This window comes from Anabrus simplex, chromosome 1 (genome assembly GCF_040414725.1).
Source record: "Anabrus simplex isolate iqAnaSimp1 chromosome 1, ASM4041472v1, whole genome shotgun sequence".
NCBI lineage: Eukaryota > Metazoa > Arthropoda > Insecta > Orthoptera > Tettigoniidae > Anabrus > Anabrus simplex.
The window spans coordinates 1,496,350,462-1,496,375,449 of NC_090265.1; the positions used below are offsets into that span (position 1 = coordinate 1,496,350,462).

A 24,988-nucleotide genomic window follows, 5' to 3' on the forward strand; every position below is an offset into this window, starting at 1 on the left:
ATAAAGCGATACCAGGATGCCAGAATTTTGTCTATGGAATCTCTCACTTATTTCAAATACCACCGACCCCATGAAGCCAATGCCTGATGGTTTGGCAGATGGAGGTGCGGAGATACAGTATATTGTGCTCCCTATCAAGTTACAGGAACTTCGGCTCATTACAACTACTTGCATTCCCTTTCTGCCGTCGGCGTGACACTATTAGTTAATCGCCCTCTGAAGGGAGTCTGTCTGTTAGGTCATCAGCCCAGAGGCTGGTTGGATACTCAAATAGCACCACCAAGGGTTAGGCCTATGCGGTTATAAGGAAACCGCAAAAACCAATGGCAGTACCAAAATGAGGCGTACTAGGCAAGACGAGGAGTGAGGTAGTTTGCCATTGCTTTCCTCACTGGGTCAGAAAGTGCTATTGCAGCACGACTGACCCTATGAGCAACACCTTTCATAACAGTCAGATGCACTAGTCGTGCTCTGAATGCCATTACTCAGCACCACCCATACCCCAGCAGCTTCCATATTGTCACAACCATGGATGAGACTGGGACTTCGGTGAAAGCTACACTTTACTCTGGCCTGTGCCAAGAGATGGATACAAAAGTACTGTATCCATCAAGAAATGGCAGCAGGCAACTGAAGGGAGTAGTTGGCATGAAAAAGGAATCGACGATTTTTTTTCCTTCAGATTTTCTCTCGCAACATGATTTACGATGTCCTGATTAAGTTGTTTACTGTAGGCTCTTGTTCTAGAACCATGTGTTTTAAGATGTATACATAGTTGATAAATAGCCTACTATGATGCTCAGGTTTTTTTTGTATATTATAGTCAGGTGCAGAGAGAGAGAGAGAGAGAGAGAGAGAGAGAGAGAGAGAGAGAGAGAGAGAGAGAGAGAGAGAGAGAGAGAGAGAGAGAGAGTGTTTGTTAAAATACATTACAAAGAAAAGCAACATGCAATTAACTGTGCGAAAGCAACGCAAACGCTACAAAAGGATAAATTTGTAATGTGGGGTTTTGAACACAAAATGATCGTTCATTGTGTGGCAGATGAATACCGTGTATAGCCACCTCGAGCCCTGAGATATGACTGAACATGACGGGGCATATAGGCACCAAATAATCCAACTTGTTTTGAGGCATGTTCACTCTTCGATAGCAGCTTCAGTCAATTGCTGAATGGTAGCAGGAGGACCAGAACGGTGGATAATTGCTCTCTTCAATTCACGCCAAGCATGTTCAACAGAGTTCATGTCCGTTGATTTTGCTGGCCACTCTGGCTCGATGGACACGAGTGTTACCATCCACTAGTGTAAAGCCCTCACCCACAGCGGCAGCATATCCTCTAACTACAGATTTGAGGATATTGTCACTATATACCAGACCAGTCATGTTATGTTACCCGGGATAGGAATTAGAGGCGTACGTCGATCAAACATGATCCCACCCCGAAACATCTCGGAACCCCGTTGCTGCTGATGGCTCTCCAGGATGAAGGGCTCGTTCCATCTCTCATCGGATCGTCTTCAGACTTTAATGCTTCTGTTGTATGGGTGCGAGCTTGTGGTGACCCCATCAGGAAAGAACGCACGCTCCCACGCTTCTTAATGATATACGCTATGATTTGTTGCTCACCTCACACGAGGTGCCATATTGTGTAGTTTAAGTGGAGTGGAGTTTAAGTGCAGCCGACTTCACACTGTCTGATCTGACCTATTCACTCCGGCGGCTTTCCGAAGATCCTATCGTAGTTGATAGCACGGTTACTAGGGCTGATAGTAGCAGTGGACCTACGACGTGCTGAGAACCACACCGATCCTCCCTGCAAGTTGTTTTGCGTTAGTCCCGTCCGTTATGGGTCAGCAACCGTTTGTGTCTCCCTGAACTTTTTTTTTTCAAACTCTGGAGACATCACTTTGACTGACTCCAACATCAGCGGCGACATCCACTTCTCGCTTACCTTCTTCCAGAAATGTCACAAATTGAATGCGGTCAGTAGCAGAAATGGGTAGGTTACTCTTGTTTTGTTTACCTCAGTCCTGCACGTTCTGTCTGTACACCAGCGACCTTCCAAATGATAATGCTAAATTGATAAATGCCTCCAGTCGGATAAACATCGAACCTGATCTGGGTTTAGCGTCACTTTGTCTCTCTCCGACATTGGCCTACAGTGCAGGGTCGGGAATTTTAACCTTAATTGGTTAATTTCGCTGGCACGGGGGCTGGGTATATGTGCCGTCTTCATCATCATTTCATCCTCATCACGACGCGCAGTTCGCCTACGGGCGTCAAATCGAAAGACCTGCATCTGGCGAGTTGAACTTGTCCTCGGACACTCCCGGCACTAAAAGCCATACGCCATTTCACTTCACTGTGATCTCCATTTAATTTGATAAGAAATCTGAATTTGCACGTGTAGTATTATCATAGCAAGCTGGTTGCATTTCCAGCAGATTCATTATCAGCTGTTATAGGCAGCTTAGACGTGAGTGAATAGGCGTAGTAGGGAAATGGGGAGTGGTATAGTTACCTGTTGCTTTCCTCACCTAGGCTGTCGTTACTTATCAGTCTGTCAAGCCCATTCAAATGGGCACTCAATTAATTCCACAGAATTCATAACTAGGGATAGCTGTAGGTGACATTTTTAGCAACACTCATACACCCACTACTTTCATGTTGTCTAAGTTAAGAGTGAGAATGAGACAGGCAATGCATGCTAATATCCTAGCCAACAGAGCAGCAATAGCAAGGTTACCGTAGCTCCATGGGTAGAGCATTGGCCATGAAAGTTGTAGGTTTGGGTTTCACTGGTGTCCGTTTGCCCATTTTTTTACTCTGTACTTAAGAACTCTTTAGCATATAATATTAGACACGACCTAATAGTGGAAAATGTCTTTGGACAAAAATAACCTCCACTAGCTGAGTGTATAGCCTATATGATAAATGGGAAAAGAACTTAATTTTTTAAAAATAAAGTTCTAATTGTTGATGTTTCGGAGGTAGAACGATACAGTTCTACATTGGCGAGTTAGCATATTCCATCTCATCTTGAGTCCATCGACTTAAAACAGGATTGAACCCGTGATCCTGGATTTTCATGGTATAATATACACTTTAATAAAGCTTTCGGTAAAATATAACGGTCGCTGGTCATACTCCTTTCTCCATTATACAGAAAACACGGAAACCTAAAAAGTCGGACGCAGCCGTCATTGCAGTTTACATCTTAACCTGTTAAGCAAGAAACACGGAAACCTAAAAATTAAATTATATTAATGATGTTCTTCGCCTCCACAATCCTATTTCAGGGGCTGATGACCTAGATGTTAGGCCTGTGCAACTACCTCTATGGCCCCTTTAAGTTTCAGATCACGTAAATCATTATAAACTAAGTCTAACTGTAGTTTCTTTGGTATCCCTCATAATGCTCTCATAATAATAATAATAATAATAATAATAATTTTTATTTCAAGAAATAGTCTCTAACTTTTGTTAGGAGTCTGATAATTCTGTATTTTCCTACTTGCATTGAACTCCATTTATTTGCCTAACTCACTACCGAGGAAATATCTGGAGGTAGGGATAGTATCTGTTCAAATAGCCTATAGAACAGGGGTAAAATTTAATCGAAACCTTTTGTCCCGATAACGTATTCCATCTCCCCTTAATTCCATCGACATAAACCAGGATCGACCCTGCGAACCTGGATTTGCGTGGTATAATCTACACTGTTATAAAGCCTTGGGTAAAATGTAAGGGCAGTTGGTCGCACCCTTAATGTAGTTTACTTTTTAGGTTTCAGTGTTTCCTGTGTAATGGAGAAAGAAGCTGACGGCTATTAGTGCGGCGCGAACTAAGTCAATATTTGAGTTGGCTGCGGCGCGCATTAAAACACGAGAGTGAGCTTGTCTTCCTGTGTTTGCTGGTCAAATAAAGGTGGGGGGAGAGGTATATAACCCTCTTATACATGTATACACACATTTCGTGCGGCCCCACCACATATGTTAAGTGTAGTGACTATGTAATCTACCTACCTGCCTGCTACACTGCTCTCCACTGCATTTGAAACACACGCAAGCCTCATAAACAGACCGTCTGTTTCTTAGCATGTGGCTTTATTAGGAGCCAGCGAGCTTCAATGATATCTTCGATTTTTCATTAACCACGCGGACATCTGGTGATATTTTCTAACAAGATTCAATCCTTGAGGCGGAGGATATCTGTTGTACTTATTAATTTAGCCTATGGCTTTTAGTGCTGGAAGTGTCAGAGGACATGTTCGGCTCTGCTGGTGCAGTTTGACGCCCATGAGCGAATTTCACGCCTGAGCGTGAGATGAAATGAAATGCCGCATGGCTTTTAGTGCCGGGAGTGTCCGAGGACATGTTTGGCTCGCCAGGTGCAGGTCTTTCGATTTGACACCCGTAGGCGACCTGCGCATCGTGATGAGGATGACATGATGATGAAGACAACATATACACCCAGCCCACGTGCTAATGAAATTAACCAATGATGGTTAAAATTCCCGACCCTGCCGGGAATCGAACCCGGGACCCATTTAGCCATGGAGCCGGACAGCGTGAGATGATGTAGGGATGGGGTAAGACCCGGTGTGAGCACAAAGCCTGTTCCTTCTCAGGGTTTAACGTTGCCATCCGATGGACGATTCACCATCAACAGCATTACATGTCTTCACTCCATATGAACACTGCGGAGATGTCAACTTTCATTCGGGAGGTAGTGAGTTCGAACCCCACTGTCAGCAGCCCTGAAGATGGTTTTCCGTGGTTTGCCATTTTCCCACCAGGCAAATAATGGAGCTGTGCAGTAATTAAGGCCACGGTCACTTCCTTCCCCACCGGACGAGTTGGCCGTGCGGTTAGGGCCGCGCAGCTGTGAGGTTACATCCGGGAGATAGTGGGTTCGAACCCCACTGTCGTCAGCCCCGAAGATGGTTTTCCGTGGTTTCCCATTTTTACAGCAGGCAAATGCTGGGGCTGTACCTTAAGGCCACGGCTGCTTCTTTCCCCACTCCTAGGCCTTTCCTATCCCATCGTCGGCATAAGATCTATTTGTGTCGATGCGAAGTTAGGCAGTGTAGGCGGTGTAGGAGGCAACGCGTCCGCCTGTCACTCGGCAGCCCCGGGGTTCGATTCCCGGCTGGGTCAGTGGTTTTTGGTTGTAAAAAAAAAATAGGCAGATTATAATTTAAAGAAATAAAGCCCACTGCGGAGAGATTTGAATCCAGGCTTTTGGCACGCAGTCACTAGATTACAAATTGTATACCACCACCTACCTCTCCTGCCTTACGTTTTGATAGTGATGCCCCCACTGGGACTGAAACTGGCTACCCACAGTGCCAGATCATATAGGCTTGACGCCATAATGATCATGGCCAACGCGTAGGCCTATGCAGAGTAGCAGTTTGGTGACATCGACGCTTGTTTTCATCATAATAGTCACGGTTCGATTTGCAGACTATTTGAATCATGTGGGATTTTCCGATTTGAATGATGAAGTCGCTGCAACAGCACCTACATAAATTGCACTAACCAGCCCTTCTAAAGAAATAATAATAATTTCGTGTGGCTATTTCCAGCCGAGTGCAGCCCTGGTAAGGCAGACCCTCCGATGAGGGTGGGCGGCATCTGCCATGTGTAGGTAACTGCGTGTTATGTGGAGGATAGTGTTATGTGGGGTGTGTGAGTTGCAGGGATGTTGGGGACAGCTCGAACACCCAGCCCCCGGGTCATTGGAATTAACCAATGAAGGTTAAAATCCCCGACCCGGCCGGGAATCGAACCCGGGACCCTCTGAACCGAAGGCTAGTACGCTGACCATTCAGCCAACGAGTCGGACCCTTCTAAGATGATGACGACGATGATAATTATTAATCATCTACTATTACTACTGTATTTCCCACAGCCGGTATGGTCGCAGGTGCAATCTTTTGCCAAATCTACATCATGTTCCGACCCCTGTAAAGTGGGAGAAAAGGTCAAGAAGAAGAAGAAAGTGTTTGTGCATTTAACACCTGCAGTTGCTGTAGATTCCAAGAGGTGCTGGAGTTTTGTCAGAAAAGAGGATTTTCAACATGCCAATAATAATGCCTACGTGGATCTCTCGCATTTAAACACACTGCACCGAGAATCAGTCCTGCAAACTTGAATTTGGAAGGAGCACCTACAATTACAACGCTGCTCAGCTTTTCACTGTTAATAACTTACATAGTCGTAATGATATAATAATAATAATAATAATAATAATAATAATAATAATAATAATAATAATAATACCGTAAAAATGGTTAATGTAATGTAAAACTATTATTATTATTATTATTATTATTATTATTATTATTATTATTATTATTATTGTTGTTGTTGTTGTTGTTGTTGTTGTGCTTTTCGTCGCACCGACACAGATAGTTCTTTCGGTGACGATGCGGTAGGAAAAGGCCACGAGTGGGAAGGAAGCAGCGGTGGCCTTAATTAAGGTACAGCCCTAGCATTTGCCTGGTGTGAAAGTGGGAAACCACGGAAAACCTCCTTCAGAACTGCCGACAGTGGTGTTTGGACCCACTATCGCCCGGATGCAAGCTCACAGCTGCGCGCTTCTAATCGCACGGCCAATTCGCCCGGTAATAATAATAATAATAATAATAATAATAATAATAATAATAATAGTTTTACATTACACTAACTGTTTTTGCGGTTTTCGGAGACGTCGGAATGCCGGAATTTTGTCCCAGTTCTTTTACGCGCCAGTTGATCCACCGATACGAGACTGGCATATTTGACTACCTTCAAATTCCATCGGGCTGACTACATTTCTTACATTTTCTCCCCTCTGATCCAACCTCCTCCTCCTCCTCCTACAACACCGGGATATCAGTATCACACGGATTAATATACAAAATTCACACACGTTAGATACTCGTAACTGATGACTGCGTTATCTCTTACCCATCAGTTGTTTTCAATCTTTGGTCGCCTCAGTAGTTAAAAAGAGGCCTTGTAAAAGTGAGGAATTTTTCATCGTGCATAATATAGCGATTTTCTTAGAACCTTAGCATGCTGACCTTGTAGACCTGTATTTTATTGTAGATTCATCAAGGGTAAGAATCTGTTGTTTCAGAAAACGGTTACTCGTGACTCGTAAATTCGTAAGATGGACCACGCCGGCAGAAAAAAAGAGCCCAAGGACGATCGGTATCTTCTGCGAGGCTACCCGTTTTTCTCCTCGGACAGAGCCACTGCACGCGATCTAGCGACAGCTCGCGGAACTGCAAACTGAAGCATAATGCCCCGCTATAAAACGCACGCAAACAAACGATTACAGGCCACTCGTCGCCCGAATACAATGGCTAGAGCGCGGTATGCTGGTTCACATGTCGCCATAAAAAGCCTGCGGCGTTAAATGCCCGCTACACTGCGTTAGCGCAAGTGTAAAAACTGGGCGATCGATTCGTGTCGGTTCGTATGACAAGATGATGACTCAGGCTATGTCATTACCAATTATAAAAAGCAGAACGTATTGATTCGCGTTGGTTCATATTCAAATAATGGTCTGGGTTATGATAGAAAGGGTGTAAAAAATGAACTTCAGATTCACTCACGTTACGACTTACACGATAGTTTAAGGTATGTTAATGTCCGTGACATCGTTTCTCAGGTATTCACTGCTCGTACAAATTACGAAAAACATAGCGTTTATTTCTGTGTGACAGTACTAATATTAAGTTAATATTAGTAAATATTAAATTCGGCCGGACTGAGTGGCTCAGACAGTTGAGGCGCTGGCCTTCTGACCCCAACTTGGCAGGTTCGACCCTGGTTCAGTCCGGTGGTATTTGAAGGTGGTCAAATACGTCAGAGTCATGTCGGTAGATTTAATGGCACGTAAAACAACTACTGTGGGACTAAATTCCGGCACCTCGGCGTCTCCGAAAACCGTTAAAGTAGTTAGTGGGACGTAAAGCTATTATTATTATTATTATTATTATTATTATTATTATTATTATTATTATTATTATTATTATTATATGTATGTTCAGTCCATCAGCGCTTCCGTTGGTGGGATCCTCAACAGCTCTGCCATCAGCTGTCATAGATGGCCTAGGCATCACTGAAGAGGCGTACTAGGGAAATGAGGAGTGATGTAGTTTCCCGTTGCTTTCCTCACCGAGACAGAGTTGCTATTACATATCAGTCTACCAAGCCCACTGAAATGCATCAACCGACCCTATGAGCAACATTTTCACACCATTCATAGCAGGGACTGGCTGCGTAAGGATTGGCATTACTAGCATCGCTCATACCTCAGTCACTTTCATATTGTCAAAGCCAAGGATAAGACAGAGACAGATCTATGAAAGTAACAAAATTGCTCTAGCCTATACCAGAAGGCATAGTGCACTGTAAACACTAGGCCCTGCCGGCAAAGGCATATTGTTGTTATTATTATTATTATTATTATTATTATTATTATTATTATTATTATTATTATTATTTTATCAATCAATCTCTACTGATCTGCATTTAGGGCAGTCGCCCAGGTGGCAGATTCCCTACCTTTTGTTTTCCTTGCCTTTTATTTCAAAGAAATTGGAAATTTGTTGAACATCTCCCTTGGTAAGTTATTCCAATCCCTAACTCCCCTTCCTATAAACGAATATTTGCCCCAGTTTGACCTCTTGAATTCCAACTTTATCTTCATATTGTGATATTTCCTACTTTTAAAGACCACTCAAACTCATTCGTCTACTAATGTCATTCCACGCCATCTGTCCACTGCAGCTCGGAACATACCACTTATTCGAGCAGCTCGCCTCCTTTCTCCCAAGTCTTCCCAACTCAAACTTTGCAACATTTTTGTAACGCTACTCTTTTGTCCGAAATCACCCAGCACAAATCGGACTGCTTTTCTTCGGATTTTCTTCAGTTCTGGAATCAAGTAATTCTAATGAGAGTCCCATACACTGGAACCATACTCTCTTTGGGGTCTTACCGGAGACTTATATGCCCTCTCCTTTACACCTTTTCTACAACCCTAAACATCCTCATAACCATGTGCAGAGATCTACATCCTTTATTTACAATCCCATTTATGTTATTATGTGATTTTGGTCAGCGGTGGAGTGTTGATCGGCTTACGCATCCCAAGATCGCAGGTTTAAACTCGACATATGTAGTCTGGTTTTTTGAGGGCGAAAAGTAAGTCTATTCGACACTTCATGCCTTACAGACGTTGGCTTGTTAAAAGTTCTCTGGTGACACAGTGTTTACCCGACAACATTAATTTAAAAAACTGCCATAGGTCGCTCAACAGCGGTACGGTTTTCTCTGCTATCTGGTAGAATAAAACAAAATGTCAAATTTGACGCACAGGCAGCCTGAGTGGCGAGAATTCAAAATGCCTGCGCAAGGTCACTGAGGACATACAGCTGTTATTATTATTATTATTATTATTATTATTATTATTATTATTATTATTAATGCCCAACTCCTTGACTGAATAGCTACGTTGTGGCCTTTGGTTCAGAGGGCCCCGGGTTCGACTTTTTGGCTGGGGGTTTAGGGCTAAGACCCCAAAGAGAGTATGGTTCCAGTGTATGGGGCTCTCATTCGAATTACATGATTCAAGAACTGAAAAAAACCGAAGAAAAGCAGCTCGATTTATTCTGGGTGATTTCGGACAAAAGAGTAGCGTTACAAAAATGTTGCAAAGGTTGGGTTGGGAAGACTTGGGAGAAAGGAGACGAGCTGCTCGACTAAGTGGTATGATTGATTCCTCTAGCTTGGAGTTTGAGTGTTTGTGTTCGTCTTAATACACATCCTTTCATCTACACACAATACACTAGGCTACCTAACGTCACTTGTCAAGACATCCCTCCACATAGGACGGATATTGGGCTGTAAAACTGGGGCGAATCTATATGAAGTGCCGATCCCAAGAAGTTGGGGAGAAAGGCCAGGACAATGTTGTTATTAAATTTCGCGTAGATATTGCTTATCTTGGTGCAACCCTTGTAAGACAGACCCTCCGACGAGTTTGAGCGGCATCTACCCAGTGTGGGAAACTGTGTGCTGGTGTTGTAGTGGAAGATAGTGTATGAGTTGCAGGGATGTTGGAAGAGCACAGTCACCCAGTCCCAGAGTTAAGGGAAGAAACCATTCACGATTAAAGTACCAGACCCTACCGTGAATCGAAATCGGAGCCCTCTGAACCGAATGCCACTGTGCTGACCATTCTACCAAGTAGCCGTTTCTGAAGAATTCAGCATCTTCTAATATTAGAAAAGAGAAGGGGCATTTAAGGCGAGAAAATGTCAGCTCGAAGTAACTTAATACAGTCGACTTCCGTTATAATACCCTTATCGTCTTCTATACTATCGTCAATCCAATTCCATTAAATACAGGTAAACCTACTTGTATGTTAAATCGTGATTCATGAGATTGAAACATTATCCATTGTAGTATTACTGTTCAGTACATTATTTCATTTTCCGGTGCATCTCTTCTAGCTACAGATATTCTCATTACTACAGATATTGAGTATAAAGCAAATTACACACAGAAGTATGGGCATTTCATACCCAGCGACATCGAAAACGGGTGAGTACGTGTGTCTGGGGTGATGGCAGCAGGGTAGGGTGGAGCGTGGCATGCAAGCAGCCGGGGCCGCCTAACCGTGGCGATGAGGCGATAACGTTACTGCTGTATTAATGAAGAGTAGCGTGGAGTATCCAAATCGCCTGTTTATGTAAATCATGTAATTAGTAAGTAGGGAGGGCGGATATGGTTGAACTTTACGTCGATGTTAATGAGGGGATTCAAGTGTTGGAGCCACTTTTTATTAAACTTTGTATGTTTTATTTATGGTCGATGATGCTGTTAAATAATTACACTAATATAGATAGCCTAATTACAATGCTCTTATCACGAGCTTACTTTAACTCTTTTCTCTAGGCCAGCGTGTTTCCGTGGAAATGCCCTTGCTTGCGAGGGAGATATTTGGGTCATTCAGTGGTCGAGGTATCGCTGTGTTACGCTGTCAATCCCCATTTCAAGATTGCAATCAAAACTGCTTCATAATTATATTATTAGTTATCAGCTGCCGTCCTCGCAGTCCCGTGCTCGATTCCTGGTACTGGCAGGAATTAGAGATTGACAGGAGGGCTGGTATGTGGTTAAAAAGGTACAGTCGCTCAAAACAACGGACGCATGGTATTGCACACTTCTCTCAGAAAGAACTGAACCTATACGTATAATATTCGTGGTGGATTTCCACAGGGTTTATGTATACATGGGAGGTGAATTATATATTGATAATAATTAAAATTGTCTGATGATAAAATGTTAAATTCGAGGAACTATGCGCTCATTCCTTTTGTTTTTGTATGAGAGACTGTACATGCAGCTCACCTACGTTGGCGAGTGTCTGAAAAGGGCTACTCTACCTCGCGACGAGGAAACGAATTTATAATATCTTGTAATTCACACTGTCCATCTCTTAGAGCTGACCTTCAGTAATAATATTTAATGCATACTGTCTATTTCTCCAGCCGGCCCCGTGGTGTAGGGGTAGCGTGCCTGCCTCTTACCCGGAGGCCCCGGGTTCGATTCCCGGCCAGGTCAGGGATTTTTACCTGGACCTGAGGGCTGGTTCGAGGTCCACTCAGCCTACGTGATTAGAATTGAGGAGCTATCTGACGGTGAGATGGCGGCCCCGGTCTAGAAAGCCAAGAATAACGGCCGAGAGGATTCGTCGTGCTGACCACACGACACCTCGTAATCTGCAGGCCTTCGGGCTGAGCAGCGGTCGCTTGGTAGGCCAAGGCCCTTCAAGGGCTGTAGTGCCATGGGGTTTGGTTTGGTTTGGTTTGGTCTATTTCTCCGTCATTTTACAGGGTGAGAAATACTATTTCTTACAGATCTCATGTGAGGTATTCCAGTCTGGAAATTCACCTGAGCTTTTCAGGCAATAAGTTCAGGTTTCTCACCTGCAACTGTATCCAGTATCGACCATTTCTTTGTATTTCTTCTTGACCTTCTTGCCAATTGCCTGCTTTTAACTTCCTAAATTCAGCATAAGAGTCTAGTCAGGATACTCAACTATTGTGAATTCCTGCATATTAACAAGGAGAATATTATTATTTATTATTATTATTATTATTATTATTATTATTATTATTATTATTATTATTATTATTATTATTATTATTATCTGTATCGTCTATATTGAACATCTTGATTCCCTATTTAATCAATAATTCAATAATTTCTAATTGTAAAAATATGAGAAGTGCCAATTAAGGCGAGAAAATGTCAGCTCGAATTAGCTTAATACGGTCTACTTCCGTTATAGTAGCAAAATTTCCTTCTGTTGTGTTTTGCAACTTTTCGTTGTTTGAGTGAAACTGAGAATCGAAACAGTTGTAGAAACAGTTTCAGTTTAATTTAGTGAGAATTATAATTTTACGGCTGTATCCTTCCTTGAGTGACTTAACATTCATTTTGCCTTAGGCTGATGTAATATTGACCAACACTTCAACGCAAGCACCAATTTGAGTTTAGTCGACTTTGATGTAAGTCTTCGAAATGATGCTGAACTTATTTGATGAACCAAAAGTTTTTGTAGGAAGCAGAAACATTTTCATAGCAGACCTTTTGTCTGAAATTGTACGTATATTTCTGTAAGATATATTTAGCTACTGCTTCAGAAATATAAAAATAAACAATGTGCCATTTTTAACACAAAATTGTGAAAAAAAATGTTTGCATCGCGTTAGATCATAAAGTCGAATATACATATTTATTTATTTATTTATTTATTTATTTATTTATTTATTTAATTTATTTATTTAATTTATTCCTAGCTACAACAAAGCTTACGCTCCCGTTACAGAAGCAATATATTAATAACAAAGAGGGAATAGAACACAAACTGTTACAATTAATATTACGATCTAAAAATAAAAACTAATTACAAAGGATTAAGAGAAACATGGGGAATATGGAAAATATAAGTAACAAATTCATTTTGGGGCGTATATTCAGGAAATTATAAATAATTGTAGTATTATATTTTTCAAGAGTATTTTATAAATCACCTACGTACTGCCTATACAGAGTAGATTAGGCACATTAAACAAGTTTACTTTTCGAATGTAATATGCATTCGTTTTAGGAGAAAAATGTATGGTGATGGAAGGAGATTTGCCTCGTTATGCCGGACTGTTATTTTCTATCGTTCTTGTTTTCATTCCTGTTATAACGTTCGTGGTTGCAATTCAAATTCGCAGCCTGTACCACCGTTTAAGCCAGCTTTTAGTAGCTAGTGTTTGTGTAGGCGAGTTGGCACCGCCTCCTCGTCTGTTTGCTCATGTGAATGAATAGAAGCTTGCTTTGGCTGCGTCATGCGATTGCTTATGAAGTGGGATCTGTGTTTTGTATGACTAAGGATCCTAGTTCTCTTCTGCTTATTAGCGCTCATCTCTCGTCATGATGCTAATTGTCTGTAAAATGAAACACTTCCTCACTTCTTGCACTCCTTTGTTCTTGTGTGCGGCTAACTGAGGTTGCTAAAGATCTGGTTTTGAAACGTAACTGGTGCGTAATGTAAATGATGTGCGTTATAGGCCTAAGTAGAACATCATGTACATACATCTTGAAAAATGCGACTTTGCAGCTAGGCAATTCTAGTTCCCTAGTGCACAGCGTCATCTAGATCCCAGGTTCTCAAAATGTTGTTCGCAACGAGTTGTTACGGCCTAGACTAGCACGGTTATGACATTAAATGGACAGTATTAACTACAGATTTGTAAAACGCATCAAGACCGCAATCCAGCCCTTGTCCAAAGAGAACTCCGATAGAATAAAGGAAACATTGTGGTCGGAATGGAGCGAGAAAAAATGGCAGACTGTGAAAGGGTATGTCGTGGGAAGTAAATTGGAGATAGGGACCAGATAGGTACGACCAGCACAAACTTACGTAGATTGCGGTACGTTGTCCGTAGTACGGTGGGGCACATATGATTACCCAGAAAGAAACTTTTATCCAGAAGTCTTGAGTTGGAATGCTATGTGTGAAGGCATGTAAATACTTGTTTAATACGATTTAAACACTAAACCGTTCACGTCCCGAATTTAACCATGGTTACAAATGTGTTGATAAAGTAATAATAATAATAATAATAATAATAATAATAATAATAATAATAATAATAATAATAATAATAATGGCTATTGGCTTTACGTCCCACTAACTACTTTTTCGGTTTTCGGAGACGCTGCGGTGCCGGAATTTTGTCCAGCAGGAGTTCTTTTACGTGCCAGTAAATCTACCGACACGAGGCTGACGTATTTGAGCACCTTCAGGATCGAACCTGTCATGTTGGGGTCAGAAAGCCAGCGCCTCAACCATCTGAGCCACTCAGCCCGGCCTTGATAAAGTAATGATTGTTATCTTCATTATTCTCATTTCGATGCAAGCTTTCACACCTTCGTGAAATTGCTCGGCCAATTTCGACCACCCTGTATGCAAAAGCGAAAACGTACCGACTCACTAACTCACTGAATTACTCTATCTCTAGCATCTCGTAATGTAGAAAGTTCAAATTTCGCACGATGATTGCCCTTATGTGATAAATGCTCACTAAGAAAGGGTTTGAAAAAATACTTCCCCTTAGGCGATGATACCCCGAAAATCAAAATATTCATTCCTCCGAAACCGTTCTCTGTACAAAATTGAATTTTCACATAATGCTTGATTGCTCTTTTATGTCGGGGATGTTAAATTTTACAAGGTTTGATAAAAGTATTCATCCCTAGGGAGTTAGGTTGGGGTTAAGACATGAAAATAAAATTATTCATTCTTCCAGAATCGTTTGACATAACAAATTGAACTTCTGCATAATGGTTGCTCTTTAAATGAAGGGCTACTAAATGTTAAATAAGAAATAGTTCTCCCTTAAGGAGTTTAAATGGCAGTTAGCTCCGAAAATAAAACAAAATTAATTCCTCGGAAGCTATTTGACGTACGGACTGAGGGGTGTATTCTGCAGGCTTCTCCGACAGTGGGATATCCAAAATTTAAAACTTTTAAAGAGAACTATCAGTTTAAAATCGTAGGAAAGCACAGGTAGCTTGCTAGTATAGATAACTGGCATTTTTCTATTTTTTTATTGCCTGCCTTTTCAGCCCCGCAAGAAATTATCAGAACTATCACTTTTCTCCGCATTGAAATCACTCTGGATAGAACATTGTGAGAAATATTTGTTCTTGTTCACGACAGCACTCTGTGTTAAAATATTGCTTGATCTATTTTTTACTTATTGTTGTAACTTTTCAAAGTTCGAAATATTTTAATTATGTTACTTTGACATTCTTTTAAACTGTTAAGCGCAGTCTCAGGTTCTTGGCTTTTCGTAACGAACACAATTGCATTTCATGAAATAAAATGCTCTTGCTCGATTTAACTGTATATCAAGAAACATTTCTGCTATGTATATTTTTGTTTGATCAAATATACGCCTAAGTGATAAAATAGGTGCTTAGGTTAAGTATAAGTAATAAGGAGGAGATCACTGGATGACCTTGCTCTGCAACCAGATAGACCCCCTTGTGGGTGGGGGCGGTAGAATAATATCGACGGAATATCCTCCTGTTTTATTGGTTGGATTATGAAACGTTGACTTTGTTGAACAATAATGAAAGCAAACGTTACACGTTTCATGTGTAACTTTTTGATGATAATAATAAATAAAATCATGAATAAAAATATATAAATAAAATTACTCAAAAACTTAATAAAATTAATAAGCATAATTAACCGAAATGTCCGTAGTATGGGCGCCAGAGTTCACCATAATGGATCCCTCGAATTTAGATAAGAGCATGATAAACTTTATATCCCAGGGCGTGTACATAATGCTGCGTACTGGTACATCTGCTGCAGGCCTTACCTAACCTCCTGAAAACGACTAATTAGGTAGGAACTGCACCTAGGTTCATCAATAACACTGATTCTAAAATAGCTAACTATATTCTGAACAAATTCCGTGCATGAGCACCTCATCAACATACAACATTATACATATAATACACACATAAAATATTGCTGGAAGACTCCATATTTACAACAACAACAATAATGAAAACCGTGGGGAAAACGAAAGTGAGAACTAAGGTACCATTTGTAGATAGTCCGATGAACAATGTACATGTATGAAGATAAACACCCTTCACTGTCTCTATATCAATTCGATTTACCGATTCTCATAATCGGCAGTTATCACATCACACAGATACTGTACCTTATACTACTGTGTTCACATATTTTAACACTTGTTGTAAAGATATATACACACGTCTGTCGATCCTCAACATATAAATTTATGGAAAGTCTGAGATAGCTTTCACCAACATATAATGCTAGGCCGCCACAAGTGCTATCATACTTAATGCGCAAGCACTCTCCACAATCAGCCACTTTCCACTAACATAACAAGACTACGCTCCACGAACGTTTGAAGTCCAGTCCATTGCAGCCGTGTCACTCCAGTACCGTGTATCAGCACCACTTCCTTCCCGTACAGTGCCTCAGTTGTAGTTGTAGTTATCTTCCTTCTCGTTCCTTTACCTTCACCTTTACAATCACCCTTACAATGTTTCTTTACCATCTCTCTGGTTGCCGCCGTATCATCAACCTTTATAGACATCAACATCCCCCTCCTCTCAGATGATACGTCTGGATTGGTGCTTGCCAGCCAATCATGGGTGGTCCTCTTCTCAAGCCCAAGCCCTGAACTACTTCTTCCTCCCAAGACAATAACAAACTCTGGGGTATATTCCATGAGTCACTAAATTTTCCTAATACAACAACAAGCTCATCTCATCAGGCTGGGATATATACATGACTCATGAATTTCCCGACACAAGTACATCCCAACAAACACTGGGGTAGCCATATGACTCATTCAAATTACCAGAGTTATTAAAGCAATGTTTTCCCACTCGTGCAAAACAAATTACTCATACCTACATATGTGGATATCTTCCAGCTTATAAATATAAATGACAAAATATACAAATGAAATACCGATAATAATAATAATAATAATAATAATAATAATAATAAATCGAATACTGACAATTATATCTCTACCTTCTACATATAATTCGGGGGTGTGATATATGTACTATCACACATGTTATGGAAGTTTTAGATCTCGTTTTTACCACAAATTACTCCAGTTCAGGGACTTGGTTTTGGGATGTAACTTAAACCGATTTTTCCCCCGTTGTATTTTTAGGCTACTTTGACTAAAGTAGAAATTTAAACCCTTGAATTGGAGTAATTTGTGGTAAATACTACATCTAAACCGTACCATACCACTGCATCTCTGCTACAACCAGTACATACTTTATGGAAGTTTAGTATTGAGTGTAAAGTAAAGCCTAAAAGACGGATTGAAAACTTGTAATACTTTGAAATCTGGGGTAATTGCTTTACCATTACTTGTATTTTGGGGTCAGTTATTTTAAAATCACACATAACTACAAACTTGCTTACTTAATAGTTTCGTTCTGTAAATGAAAATACACAGCCTGTTTCCAGTCATTCGACCGGGTCAGGAATGGAATAAAAGAATCTCTCTTCTAGCGTCGAGGATAGAAATTGTGCCGGCTGCCTTAGCCTGTCGCACTCCTCTGGGGCAATGATTAATGACTGACAGATGAAATGAAATATTGGAGAGTGTTGCTGGAATGAAATATGACAGGGAAAACCGGAGTACCGGGAGAAAAACCTGTCCAGCCTCCGCTTTGTCCAGCACAAATCTCACATGGAGTGACCGGGATTTGAACCACGGAACCCAACGGTGTGAGACCGGCGCGCTGCCACCTGAGGCACGGAGCTCTTATAGTTTCGTTTTGTTTTTTGGTATTTTATGACTTGGCTAAATGTATATTGTCAGAATTTGCCGCAGTGTGAAAACTTTGAGGAAAATAGCTAGGCATTGTCTGTTAAGTCTTCAACCTAGAGGCTGGTTGGCACCACCAAAGGTTATGCGGTTATAGGGAAACTTAAAAAAATCAACGATGGCATTAAGGCGTTCTAGGTATGATGAGTGCGGAAGTGTGCCATTGCTTTCCTCGCTGCGCCAGAAACTGTTATTGTAGCATACTGATGCTATGAGTAGCACTTTTCACAGCACCCAGACGTACCAGTCGTGCTCTAAGCACCACCCACCTCAGCTTTCATACTGCCACAGCCATAAATGAGACTGATACTTTGATGGAAACTACGTTTTACTCTAACTTGTGCTAAGATACAGATGCACAAATACTGCATCCATGTACAAAATAGCAGCAGGCGGATATATCGGATTAGAATATTGGATCTATGCAAGACTGCATCTACCCACACCTAGCAGAATTGGGTTACATTGGTATTTTAACCCATTCCCTTACAATGACTGATACAACAGTAAAGTGTATTTAAATTGGAAATGCGGCACTGTGATTATGCAGATTAATATTGCATCACAGGAACACTAATGTATTTAGACAGTGTTGTTATCCGAAGCCTTCCAAGGTATTCGTTGCTCTATAAAAATTTTCATCTATACTAGACTTAACTAAAGTTGGCGTCTGACAGGTAAGGTTGGAGGGAGGAGCACTGCACGTGCCATTTCACGATGTTGCCACATTCCAGCATTCCTTTCTATATGCTCTTACCCTTTGCTTCCGGCTCACTTGTTCCCTCCTTCATTCTGGCCGCTGTGATCTGTTGTGCACTACCTGGCCAGGCGGTGTCGTCCCATTTGCGATCACTCTTATACAAACAATCAGGTTGTTATCAGTGACAGTGACAGGTTTGGCAACTCCCAGCAAGACGAGCTGCCCTGTAGTTTTATTTCCATGGCAACCGCAGTCGCCCCACCCTCGTTTCCATGGCAACCACACAGCCACTCCCTTTATCCCGCCTCGGCAGGCAGTAAACGGACCTCCCTCTAAGAAATGTCAGACGCCAACTCTTATTATTAGCAGTATAGTTTATACAATGTCCTATTTCATGTTTTATCACGAATTAGGGATGATAACTTATTAGTAATAATAAGTGTTAGTAAGTCTTACCATCGCGAGAAAGAGGAAATACTGTTTTCAAGTTCGAGCAAGTATGACTATGAAAATCTTTAATGGCCGTTCGCGGGATTAGAACACCAGTATGACTTCCCTTACGATCGCCACTTTACAGAAGTGCATCATAACCATAATGTTTTAGTTTAAGGTAGGATTTTAAAATCCAGTATTGTTGATTGTAACATTCATAATTATAACCTAAATTTTAAACAAATAACCGCACTTAAGTTTAAGAGAGGATTTTGAAATGTAAATCCAATGCTGTTGTTTGCAACATTTAAAACCTAAAATTTACAGAAGTAATTGTATTCAAGGACGTTTTTGAAGCGAAATAATTGCATGTAGTGGGTTCAATAACTAACTAGTTAATATTGGAGGGTAGTTCCTTTTTATAACTACCAATATGCCAAATTCTATATCGATTTTCAGGGATGATTGTGACTGCTTATGAGATGTTACAGTCGAGAACAGTGGCTTTGACATATTCATATAGCGATGTTTCATGCTTCACAGCGTTCTTTTCTCGGTTAAACCGAATATTTAAATGTAACTGTTACATAGTCATGCATGACGGCTGGCAGAGGGCTTTTATTAAATGCTGGAAAATGTGCTACACTAAAGAACATGCACTTAACAAGGGGATTACACGGTACACGTGCACCACATCTCCATAACTAGTGTGTCATAGTCAAAATAATTGACACGGTGGCTGGCGGCCTGCTGCAGGTGCGTTGACATTTCAAGGCACTCATCAGCGCAATTTGTTGCGGCTTGCTGGGCCTAATGGACTAATTATTTATCATGCATTACTTATGGGGTTGTCCATTGTATGAGATAAACCTATCGTTTCCAAGTGCACTCTCTATCCCAGAGCACCACTATTCTAAATGTTTTTTGTGTGTTACTTTTCAGTGTCGACTCAATCAATATAAGTTTTTTAGTCTGTCGATACATTAATTATAACGCTTAGAACACTATAACATTCTTGTAAAAACACACGTAGAACCTAATAATAAATGAATGATCTGTTTCATTCTTGAAGAATATCCTCAGAATCTATCAAATAATCTTTTATTATTATTATTATTATTATTATTATTATTATTATTATTAATATAGTGTCACGTGATCAGTATGAGACCTCTTTTATGACCGGGGTCTGTCATATCACACCGCTTCTCGTTTGACCGTACAAGGCTAATAATAACTAAAGCTTGTCCCAAATCTCAGACCAGGATTGAAATCGAACTCAAGAGACAGGGACGCTACCCTTATGCAAGGGTAAGGCTAAAAACTCTTGAGATATGGAGGTTCCCACTCATAAATAGCATACAATGACTCGAGCCCCTGTCTTTAAAATTTGAACGGCCGAGAAAGGAAACTCATGTTACACTTGTTTATTTTCTTACATACGGTAGGTTGTTGCAGTATTAATAATTCGTGTATTTATTATGTTTGTGACTTTTAACACATGTACCACCCTTTACGAGACATCATTTATCGCTCTGTCGAGTACTTTCAGTCTGACAGTTTGTCGTCGCTTGCTTATGACAATGAACATGCCAAATGTGAAGTTGTCCTAATTGCCGGTCTCAGTTGAGGAGATAATGTTGAAATGAATGGCTGTGAATTAAATGGTGGAAGGAATCGGTTGTGGAGTATGAATAGGAAGTGTCCCGGCATTTTCCTGGAAGTGAAAATGGGAAACCACAGAAAACCATTCTCAGGACAGCTGATGGTTGGGCTCGAACCCATGCGTCTCCCGAATGCAGAACGTAGCCCCATAGCCGTAGCGTGTTAACATGCGCAGCCATTGCGCTCGGTATATAATAATAATAATAATAATAATAATAATAATAATAATAATAATAATAATAATAATAATAATAATATCATATGACCTCAGCTGCCTAAACCCAAGTCTTTTGAGTCACGCTACCTTGGCGACTTTCAATTTCGGCGTTCCCTTGCCCCTAACAGGTTGCCAAATGGGACTGGGAGGGCTTACAATGTTACACTACTGAGAGCATAGGCGGCACAAGCCTCTTCTTACCAATATATACCATTACGAATACTCGCCTGATGGATGTAGTTTCAACACTATTTTCTATTGTGTTTGGGGCCCCATATACGTACAGTTCCACCTCCGATCGGCCTGACCAATTGAAGACTAACAGGCAAAACTGATATGTAGGCTATGGTGTGGCCGGCCCAATCGTTTGGAATGTTGGAACTGTGAGAATTCCGTCAGTCGAACTGCAAAACGTGGTGCCTGACAGGCGGAATGGACACGTTATGAGGGAATCACGGCCGACCGGCAGGCCAAATGCTGTCAGTCTAGTCTACGCGTGGATACTAACATATTGTCTTTCTCCCGCATTGCACCCATGGCCACGTGGTGAAAAACCTATTCATCTGAATTCCTTGACGATTTCAGCGATCCCTCTTCGCTGTGAAAAGTAAAAAGTAGCTTATCCATAGGTAAATAATTGTGCCAGTTCTTGCAACAAATTTATATGGGTGTAATTATTCCGGTTCAACCACTCTTCCCTCCACACTGCGTCATTTCTGTTCTCTCCCTTTGCGACATGCAATCGGTGCATATGCCTGCAATAATGCTTCAACTGATGACATTTTCCCCAACGAAAAACGTGAATGCGTTTACTCTCAACCAGATTACAGGGCGAACTGAAGGTGATAGTCTGACAGTTCCATCTGTTTGTGTGTGGCGAGGAGCTGGGACAGGGGCAAATATAACTGTCTCATTTCGGTCTGTCAGTTCAAACTGAACATGAAACTACTAGGTTGTGCAGCCCTGTTGAAGTTACATCTCCAAGGCAGGCGAGCTGCATGTACGTTTCATACTAACGCCTTTGTCAATCTTCAGTCTGTCAGTGCCGCGAACCGAACTCGGGCCTCGAAGGACCGCTGCTAATTGCGCTATACTGTAGACGCGGACGTTTCAACGGTTAAGTTAATGATGTACTATTGATAATAATGGATCTAGGCCTATTCATTCACTCGTTTGGATAGAAGTATGATAGGGGTACCGGTACGCGCTTACAGTAACTCAGATGTCAGATGACAATTAAAAGCTATTAGCTCGTTTGCAAAGGCGCTTTATGTTCGTTCTTGGTAGCGATGATACGAACATTTAACTTGGTCACGCGAGTTGTCAGTGCTTATTGTGCTTTGTAACAACCGAGACATTTGCACGGATATAACCGAGTGTTCTAACTGTCGATTGTATTCCTTCAAATACCAGAATCTTGAATAGCTTTATGCTTACAGTTATCGTGTACAAGTCTGTCTCGCTTACTAATTTAATATACATGATTTCTAGCTTCACTTCTTCTGTATTCCTTTGGTCATGGTGGAATTTATTATTGAAAGTTGTTTTCATAACATTAAGTGTAACATTACCAGTTCTATAGACCCTAAAATGTCGTAGTTTGATCTTTAAGAGCCTTTTAACATCACAGGTCAGGTGGAAGTTGTTAAATACGGTGAGTGGCACTGTAAAGTGAGACGGTGACTTTGAAAGCCAATCCTAATTTTCGCTGTACACGTACTTAATCAGAAGTAAATTTTTATTACAAGAGTTGTTAGTGGATTATTGAACGTTTTATAAATGTTCATCCACATACCGGTTATCGTGGCAGTGAGTACCTTTCCAAGTTAATGAAGTGTTCTTCATGCAGCCTTTGAACTTTGAAGAAAACAATCGAACTTGATATTTAAGGGAGGGTGAATGATAAATGTATTTTTACGAACATAAAGATTACAACATCTTACGAATGAGAGTAAAGACGAGTAGTTATTTATACCCTAAATGAGTGAGGATAAGGACGTACTCTGCTTTTTCTCAAACATTATACTTTTAAAAGTATTATTATTTAAAAATCCGTTCAGCATTGGCTAAGATTTTATCACTGTATCCTTCTACCAAGTGCCTTCCTACTCTCGTGATTTTGCTAACAGGTTGAATGGACCTCAATGTTGCGTGGTCGAATCCTGTATCAGCCAGTTGGCATTAGGAGTGATTAAGTGGGAGAGACCTTCGATATTACCGGGCGAGTTGGCCGTGCGGTTAGGAGTGCACAGCTGTGAGCTTGCATCCGGGAGACAGTGAGTTCGAATCCCACTGTCGGCAACCCTGAAGATGGTTTTCCGTGGTTTTTTCACAACAGGCAAATGTGGGGGCTGTGCCTTAATTAAGGCCACGGCCGCTTCCTTCCCATTCCTAGGCCTTTCCTATCCCATCGTCGCCATAAGACCTTTCTGTGTCGGTGCGACGTAAAGTAAATAGCAAGAAGAAAAAAGACCTTCTATTATTAGAGTTCCTAACACTTACAACACTTCCTTTCAGGACAATAAAACACTCGAATGACTTTTAAGACAGGAAGTTGTTAGAAGAGACGCTAAACACCAGTTTGAAGCTCCTCTTATCCGGCTTCATATTATCTATAGCTCATACAGTAGTAATAGCCAAATTCGAACTTCTCTTTTATCTTGTCCTTGATTGGATTTCTTTTAGATTCACGGGATGATTACCTACGTTCCTGGAAGTGGGCAGAGGGCATTCTTGTGGTCCTCTAGTGTCTCGCTCTGTATCATCTGTGTAGTAGTTCGTAAATGTTTCACGAGCAGATCTCTGTACACAAACTAGATCAGTTGTGTCGTTCGGTTTCCTATACACATTACATGTTCAGGTAGGCACAGTGGGAGACATGTGGGTGGTCTATTACCTGAGTGCTCCAGTTGCCTACTCCCCGGACTACCCTGGAGAGTCTATGCATGGTTAATGGATTAGTGAGTGGCACGATGTCATGTGGCGAGCCATATCGCGGTTACAGCCTGGTGTGAAACAAGCGTGCAGGCGGGGTGGCGCGAGGGAGCTGTAATATGTTATCGACTCGCTCTCCCCCCCTCCCCCCTAATAAACACCGCCCCCACCACGCGCAAGGGTGTGCGTGTTTACCCGACTAATTAGCACAGGAGGCACACTAAATGCACCACCCGCCTGTTTGCTCAGACTCCTACTGCTGACTAAGTTATTCAGCGAGCTCCCGGTTAATGTTAGCTCGAAACAAGGAGGCTTGCGATGTCTTCTGTGTGACCGGGCTTCTCTGACTCATTCTTTAGTTCATGCATATTCAGTCCCAACCTTCGTGAACTTCACCGACTCTGCCGACTTGATTTAATAGCGAAACAAATCTAGTGCACTCCTTAATATGCTCCAAAGTATTATTCTCCAGTACACTTGTTTAACAAAAACATCACTGAGAATGTTTATAGCCCCTTGCCAGGCCCTAACATTTCAGCATTTTCCACATGGATTCGCGAGGTGAGGTTCTGTTGTCATCTTTCTTTCCCGCGAGTTGGGGTCGTCTGCTGAACGTCCTCCGGATGACAGCCGAGTCTTCACATATGGTAGTGGATCAAACTGGTGGAGTATGGGAGTCTTGATTGATCTCGCAAATAACGGACACTTTTCTCTCCATATAAAGACTAAGACTTCTGGCCGTACAAAGGGATATAGCACATTTAAGTGAATAGTAAACATTATATGTTTCTTTAAATTGTCAGAATGTTTGAGATGACTGTTGTTAGCTGTCTGAATTCCTAGTTGACAGCCAGACTTCTGTAAAGTTGTGTAAAAAATGGATTAAATATTGTTATTAGTTACACTTCTTGAGCAGAAATCACAACGCACAGGGGTGTTCGGGACTGTAGATATAAAATCCGAACCAATAATTGAGAATAACATAATATTGAATATTTATTAATAGAATATTCATGAGTACCGGAGCAGACCCCCATTTTCTAACATGCATGGAAACTTCCG

At 41.3% G+C, this 24,988-nt stretch overlaps 1 protein-coding gene across 2 annotated transcripts in view; it reads left to right on the forward strand.

The window, feature by feature from the left end:
• LOC136858439 (transducin-like enhancer protein 4) overlaps positions 1-24,988 on the forward strand; it is a 660,561-nt gene that overhangs the window by 403,131 nt on the left and 232,442 nt on the right. The gene's annotated exons all lie outside the window — the stretch shown is intronic.